Source organism: Micropterus dolomieu, linkage group LG01 (assembly GCF_021292245.1).
Source record: "Micropterus dolomieu isolate WLL.071019.BEF.003 ecotype Adirondacks linkage group LG01, ASM2129224v1, whole genome shotgun sequence".
Taxonomy (NCBI): domain Eukaryota; kingdom Metazoa; phylum Chordata; class Actinopteri; order Centrarchiformes; family Centrarchidae; genus Micropterus; species Micropterus dolomieu.
This window is the reverse complement of record NC_060150.1, coordinates 30,945,564-30,954,144: the sequence shown is the minus strand read 5'-3', so window position 1 is coordinate 30,954,144 and position 8,581 is coordinate 30,945,564.

The window sequence follows — 8,581 nt, the reverse complement described above, 5'->3', positions numbered from 1 at the left end:
GGGGGGGGGGGTTCTACATGTTGTTGCAGTAAAGTTATTCTTATAGAAGTGAAGGAGAGAAATCTGACTTTACCTCTTTACCTTAGGAATGTGTGCCTACATTTTGTGCTCAATTGCATAAATTATTGCGTGCAATCTCCAATGTAAAATGCCTTTTATAACTTATATCTTATGGCCAAGTTATAATCGATATGTTTTTTCTGATGCCATTTGAGTAATCGAAAGTTAAACATATGGAGTAGTGTTGGTGTCAAAAATAGGTTGGCGCTCAGCAAGAACAGTATTAGAGTGGGTGATTTTTATGGATGCCAGGCCTGCCTTGTTATGTTAGAGGTGTGGACTTCTAATAAAATGTCTGTCATGTTAGGGGATGACTTGACAGCCTAAGCAATGCCGATATTAAAGGATAATTCGGGTTTATTACAAGTTGGATTCTATTTTCTCTGTTTTGCTTATTGCTTCTATCAGTTATGGTAACGTTGGATTTACCAAGTAAGTTTTGCTCAAATCTGCAAATACGTGTGGCACTCAGAAGTCTGGCCAGGCAAGAAATATGGACAGTCAGACAAGTATACAGGTTGTAAACAAAACTCCAGGTTAGCCACACCATCTTGGAAGAGACATCAAAGTAAACTGTAAGATTATTTCCCAATCAGTGTCAGAAGTTGTTAAGCTTCATTTTATACCTTTGTGTTGGGGTTAGGGTTACCTGCAAGTATTGGGTTGGGTTGGGGTTACCTGCAAGTATGGAGCATGGAGATGTAGCTGATGTACACCTCCTTAAAGACATAAGTGGGGGCTACAGTGGCTACGGAGATATCATGTGAGGACCTCTCGTTTCTTGCCCTTTCTGACTTCTATTAGCAATGTTCTAGTGTTCGCAGCTCCCAGCACTTAACTTGGTGCATACAACGCTATCATAACCAAAAGAAAATGATGGCCAAAGCTAAAAAAATATACGACTCGTGGTAATAAAATATTATTATCCTTTAACTTTTTAGGGGGCTAGAAGAACGCCTATCTTATGTATGTATGTCTGATCTTCTCTTTCGTCAACATCTGTAGAATAGTACATTATTATTTTAATGACTGAATCAGACATCTGTTTGATTGCTTACCGCAGACTATGGCTCAGAGGGTTTTATATCACCATTGTGAATCTGCAAATATCAGTTTACCATATGTATGTATGCATGTCAACAACACTTCACTAGTTGTTTGTATTCTCTCTGTCTGTCGCTCGCTCTCTCTATTGCAAGACGCAGCCTCACCTTGGATTGCATAAGGATCCCAGGTGTGCAGCGAGAGTTTTTACGAGACTCAACCACTCAGCTCATCAATCAGAGAGATGGGTGGCTGATTCGGCACGTTGGTGCTAAAGTACATATGTGTGACCCGGGGCAAGGAGATTGCACAAGATTGCACCGTAAGTCTCACACACACACACACACACAGATAACTGTTGTGGAATTAGCTGCCTCAATCGCTCCTCACCCCTTCTGCTGATCTACCTCAGCTGCAGCTTCTTTGCATTTTTTTCTGTCTGTACATGTGCATGTGTGTGTGGTCATTCATGGCGTAATGGTTTTGGCCCGGGGGGTAAGAGGTGAATTAAGGGTGAAGGAGGCAAAAAAGCGAAGGCGAAGGTGGACCTGCTCAGCTGAATGAGTTCAGAAAACAGGCCTGTAGCAGTAGTTAAAAATGTGAAAAGTATTATTTCTTCTGAGTCACACACACACACGCAGGTTTAACCATTTCTAACTATCATATTAAAATGATTCCAGGCTATACTACGCTCGGCCTTGGTTGATTCAAGGACTTCTCATTTGCCATGCCGTCACATTGTGTGGCCACATTCCTCATCCCTTTATTCAAATGTTCCACAAATTAGCCATACATTTACACCCCACCCCACCCCTCCCTCCTGCTCCATCCAACCCACAGGTCATGCCACTTAACTTCAGCCTGCCCCCCTGCTGTAATAGGTTCTGATAGGAAGCCTCCAGGGAAGCTGACTTCTCACTGAGAAGTGATACTAAAAGTAATTGCAGCTGAAACGCTGTGACAGGGGGGTGTACTTTGAAAAAAGAAATGGAGAGTGCAGCACAGAGAGGATGGCATTTGGAGTAAGCACAGAGGATATTAGGAGGGGGGGGGGGTAACAGACAGACTCCTGGGTGGGCAGAGAGCACTGCCCTCAGCCATTTACTGTAATTTGACCTCCATGGGAAAAAAACAGCAACAGCCTCCTAATTTGCATATTCCTCCAGCTCATCTGTATACATCACCAGTACGGTGGGGTTTTTATTCCACATCTTTTTTCATTAAAACAGTTTGGTTTTAATTTGAGATGACTAATTTATTTAAACCTGGAGTTAAATGCAGAGTACTTTCTCTTTGTAACGCATCTCATTTCCCTAATGGTTAAAAAAAATAAAACAGGGTGCTGATGACAATGTAATAGAACATAAACAAGGTTTCATATCATTAACTTTGAATATGAGTTGTTAACTTAATGACCCCACTCACTTTATTATTCTTGTGTGAAAACCGGCTAGTTGTTTTTAATGAGGACATGGATGTGGTGCCTGGTGGTTGCGGCTGACATGGAGGAATGCTGTAAGAAATGACCTGGCACAATGCCTTCACCATGAAAAGATGGTCTTCCAAAGAGAGGCGAGTCCATCTGCACACAATTTAAGCACTTTTACTCGAGTCATTTAAATGTGAAAACTCTCCCTCAAGAAGTTTCCCCTGGGCCTGGATTAATCCAACAACACAGACAAAAAGTATTTCTCTTAATGATGTTATGAGCTCCTATGTTTCCATTTTAAATATTCATCTTGTCGCCATTATTTCATTTAGTTCTTTTAAACCCCCTAAACTATATGACAACAGTGAACATCCCAGCCCTGTATTTTTTTTTCTCTATTAAGAAGCATGATTCATCTCGTTTCTTGAACTGAGAATGTATCTTAATGTGAAGAAATAGATTCAAAAGCTAAAATATTGCTTATCCCCTACAGATTACATTCATACGCTGCTATTTTTGCATTATCAAAATATAGTAAACTTTGCTCAGATTTTCAGTTTGTAAGTATGTCGAAACCGTTCACTGGCAACAGTTTTGAACAGGTTACTCCCTCATATCCACGCATTGCATGCAGTGCTGTTACGTTGTTTGTTTTTATATAGTCCCCTGGTCCACCTGTGATATTTTCTGTCCCTTTTTACTGTCTCTCAAAAAAAAGAAATGCTATGAAGATCATCAATACATACATTTATTGTTGTGGTTTTAGCACAGCATTACTTTCACATATTAGGACCATCTTTCTGATATTTCTGGATATTTTTCTTGTCTTTCACTCTATTTCTTCCTGTCCTTTGTACAGATACTTCAAGATTTAATAGGGAAATTAATGAGGGATAATATTTGTTTTATCTATAGCGCCACAGAAGCAGTGAATTACCTCAATTTTGCAAAACATATCTATCAAACAGGCATAATTACAGATAAATATGATGGTAGAGATTCTATGATGATATGAATATGAATCATTGCTGTACATACAACATAGTGCAGTACATCATACAGTATGAGCAGGAGTGAGTGACAGGTCAGGCAGTCAACTGTACTTTAATTCATTGATCTTAAAGGGACATGCTTATGAACCAGAAACACACATTTTACTGTGTGTGTGTGTGTGTGTGTGTGTGTGTGTGTGTGTGTGTGTTAGGAGGGTGGCTTCACTGCTGACTGGTTATCTACTGGACTAAGGGCATGAAGCTACAATCTGGCACAGACAGTCCCCCACCAACACACACATACCACAGTCATACCACAGTGTTTCTGAGCGCTCAAATGGCTACTTCTTTGACCTCCCTTAGTCTCACACAAACAGACGCTACATAGATGTACAGAAGACATCCCGCAGAAAAACTGGGTTGGGTCCTTCTGACAGGGGGAGAGAAAGGGAGGGGTGGGTGAGACATGCAGGAGGAGAATGAAGAGCCAACTGGTCTGCTGAATTCTCATAAGCTAACCTATCGAATCATTTCTTGGTTTGTATATCTTTGACTTTGTGGATGTATAAAGTATTCCTTTTTGCAAAGATTCAGAATGTTTTTCAATATACTATTTTGTTTATAAATGTGTGTATGTGTGGAATCGTTTGCATTTATTAGTGAATTAAATTCCATCATGCGATTACGTGCTGGTAGGAAGACTTTTGAGTTTGCATGTAAAATGCCTGTGTAGGAAAGGACATCAAATGAGCCAGATATTTTTCTCTGGAGTTTGTGAACATACAAGAATCATGTTTGATTTGTTACAGATCTACAACTGACAATAAATACTAGTAAGAGCTCATAGTTCATATCATAGTGTGATATTAATAAATGTCAACACTTCACAATTCTGTACACAAATATGGAAATAGGTACTAAGCAAACTGATAATTAATAAATTATTAATAATTAGTTCCTGAATAATCCTGAATCATGGGCAGCATACTGTAAAATTTCAATTAAAAGCCTAGTTCCAAGTTGACGCCTGTCCCTTTTACTGGCCTTGTGTGGCTACACGTTTTGACAAACAAACGCAGGTCTCAATGAGAAGCCTGGTCTGGTTTTTATTGAAGTTCTCTGGATGTATAAAACCTCTTAAAGCTCACCGTGTTGCCCGCTTGAGCTAGGTCTACACTGCTCAGATCACACGTACAAATATAAATATTAAAACTTTTGTCAAGATGGACATGCTGCACATCATAAGATCAATTAAATTCTTCACATTTCAATTATTCAGTGAATGGAAGATCCGAAAACAATTTAGATTTACCGGTATTGTAAACAGGTGAGAAAGAAAAAGGACACATTTTTATACAATTAATATTCATTCTGATTGAAACAATTCATTATTTATCCAGTTGTTCCTGATTCATTCCATCACTGGTTCTTTAGTCACTACTCACAGTTTTGTGTGCCGTATTGTGAGGTGTGGCCGAATAAATGAATGTAGTTGTAGTGTTGCAGAGGAAAATAATATTCTATTATAATCAGCTCTGAAATACTTGGGGATCCCTGATTCCTGCCTAAGTTAGTTTAAAGTGAAGTAATCCAAAATTAAATCAGTGAAAAAAAGATGTCTTCCTGGGGAAAAATAACAAAAGTTCAGCTTAAGGGTAGGCCGAGAGTTTTGAGCATGCATGTATGTTTAACAGTGACAGGCATGGATAAGCAGAAGACAAACAGATCGTTGAAAGGTTAAAGGCAAGCTAATTCTCCAATTTTCAAAGTGCGTGCTGTTGAGGCCCGCTTTTATTTCCACTGGCTGTGTCCCATGAAATGAATTACAGCCTCTCTACAAAAGCCAGTGGGCCTTCTTGTCAAAGGGCCAGGGGCCTCGATTCACACCCTTAAATTCAAGTGCCCATTGCATCTCTTAAGAAGAGGGACAGTCAATGGCATGATAGTTAAACGATAGAATGAAACATGATGGATAAACATAATTGATTAAGATCCGATAAAGAGAATCTAAAAAAGCTTAAGCGAAGAGTTAGTGACCCAGAGGGACAGTCACTGATTTGTGTGTATGTGTGTGTGTTTTAGTACAGTGTTAATAGCTTTTGATCTTGAGGGATGACCAAAAACACTCCTTATTCAGGCTAAATATAACAGCACATGACACACAGCTGATCACTGGCTTCTTTGAAAAGCAACAGCAAAAGAGGGTGGTGTGAAATCGACATTTGGACAGGAAAACACAAAGTCATCACTGTATCTCCTGACCCTCTAATGTTGTGCTGCTGAGGTTCCCACACGCACAGACAGACACACACGCACACACACACACACACAAACACACACACTCACAGTGAACTCCATTTGAAAGATGCCTAAGCATTTCACAAACTTTGACCGATCCGAAACCACCAGTCTTTGAAGTGAAATCCTGAGGATACAAACATGCGGTCACACACACACACACACACACACACACCTCAGGGGTGAAGGTGGGAGGGTGATTCAGCAATGAAAGATGCCAATGAATAGGCGGAGGGTGAGGGGAAAGAGGATGCGGGGCACTGACTGAGTGCTGATAAGCTCTACAATAGACTCCAGTGTGTGGCCTTTAGCTCCAGGATCAGCCTCGCACATGCAAACAGACGCACACAAACACACAAATGCATCCACATATTTTTTTATGTATGCACATGTTACTTACATACTTTGGGTATTATATTTCATCAGAGAGACACATATGTCCACACACACACTTAGGTAATACCCAGAGGGAGGGAATCTTTACGGCGCTGGCGGACTTCCCTTGTGACTTTCACAGCTGTCATGCTCCTTTTTTACAGCTTTCATTCATCTACTAACCTCAGGGACAGGGGCATGTGATGATGCCTCATCACATACAAACAAACACACATACACACACACAGTTAATGTACACGGATCACAAATGTATAGATACAAGTAAAAGCTTGCCTGACATGGTGTTAATGTGGTGTTGTTTTTGTCCTAATGTCATTTCACACACTGTTCTGCCATTGCAATGCTAATGATATGGGCTGTTATCAATTTCTGTGTTAGGGCTAATTATATCAGGGACTTATATTGTTGTTACTGGAGGAAAAAGTACCTTTTAAGTTTTTTTTTAAATGATAATGTTGGGAATGCTTTTTTTTCCACACTTAAAAAAATCTGTCTGTTAAAATGTCACTAACACAAATGAGATTTGTTTCTGATGCAGTTTAATCTGAACGAAATCAATCATGTGTGATTGAAATATTTTATGCACTGCATTCATCAGAGGAGTGGATTTCATCAAATTAAATTATCCTTGCACGCTTTCAAAAGAAGTACATTTGTCATTACGGTACAAAAATGAGATGATTTAAAAGAACTCCCCTCTGCAGCTAATGTGACACCACAGTTTTAAATGCTTCAGTGGTGAGTGTGACACAACGGGAAGACAAAAATGAAACTGTCCCCTCTCTCTACAGCATCTCTGTAGAGCAGCTTATATGACTTCTTCTTTTTTGTCTCTGTAGCCAGGAGTGCTATGCACCCCGTCAGTTGGCTTTTGTGCTTTTTATAGGCATATAGACACCGTGTGATAGACCCTGCCCGCAAACCCTCCATTACAATCAAATTGGTCTCCTCTCAACTGTGTTCCTATGGGGCACCGTCACTGCCAAGGCTGGATGAAGTTAAGTCAAAGACATTAAGAGAGCTCCTCCAGGGACAAACATCAGCAGAGAGAAGAGAAGAATAGGAGGAGAGTTGAATGAATGCAGAAGTGCCTTAAAGCTGCAATCCATAACTTTCAGCACGTTCAAAGTTGTTTCATGTGTGGCATTTGTGAAGCTGATTCAACAAGTTGAAAGTATGCAATGAAAAATACAACAATAATACAATGTAACATGACGCTGCTCCTTTTATTTACTAATCATGAAGTTAGGCAGCGTGGGCAATGTGCTCTAACCCTGCTTTCACACCAGATATGCATGTTTACAATTCATGATTTCATGGACACTGTTATAGTCTAAGCGGCCTGCTCTTCCCTAACTATCCGCCTGGTTTTATGACCAAAGCTCAAATTGCCAAATTGACCTTTGATCCACTGCCGTATGCTGATCACCGCAACGCGTGTCCCGTGGCATTCCTGCATTGATGAGAGGCAGAAGTAACACAGCAATGGTGGTATAGTGGTGGGCATACCTGCCTTCCAAGCAATTGACCCAGGTTCAATTCCTGGCCATTGCAAAAGTATAGCTTAGTCTGTGGGGATGCGGGCTCAAGTCCAGCATGGGCCATTGCTGAGCAAGTGCCTGAACCGTGAACTATTCTCTGGGTGCTTCACAATGCCCACTGCTCCTAATTAGGGTGGGTTTAATTCAGATTGATACATTTTGTGTGTCTCTTTTTAATTGTCTCGGTTCATAGCCTACCTTATTTGAGTATTATCTGTAGTATTGTTTTGTCTGCAACTTTTAATGCTGCTGGTTTCCTAACTCAGTGAGGCTTACCTGGTTAAATCTTTTAAATACCTCTATTCTTTGATCCTACTGCGACGAGCGAGATGATTACAATTCATCAAGTTTTATCCTCTGAGGATTGTGAATGTCTGCACAAAATTTAATGGAAATCAAGTAGTTGTTGAGATATTTCAGTCTGGACCACAGCAATGGAACAAACCAATCCCCAGAGCCATGCTGCTAGCGTAGCTAGAAAGGTTCACTCAAGGCATAGGTATCATTTGCACTCGGGACGTTGGGGACATGTCCCCACCACTTTTTTAAAGCATAATTTGTTGTTTTTTTTAAAAACTCCTGAAATATAGCTTGCAGTTAAATAACAAATGAAAATGCCTTGAGAAAGGTTTATTTGCACGTTAAGAAAACATGTAATGCAATTAAAATATATAAGAAACAAAAAAGTCACTTAAGCTAAAAAAACAACAACCGTTCTCTCCCTTTGAACATGACAAAAGAGGAGGGAAGACTACATTATGCCTACATATGTGTTGCCTCAGCAGGGATAATATTACATGAGAAAAGTTAATCTACAGGAG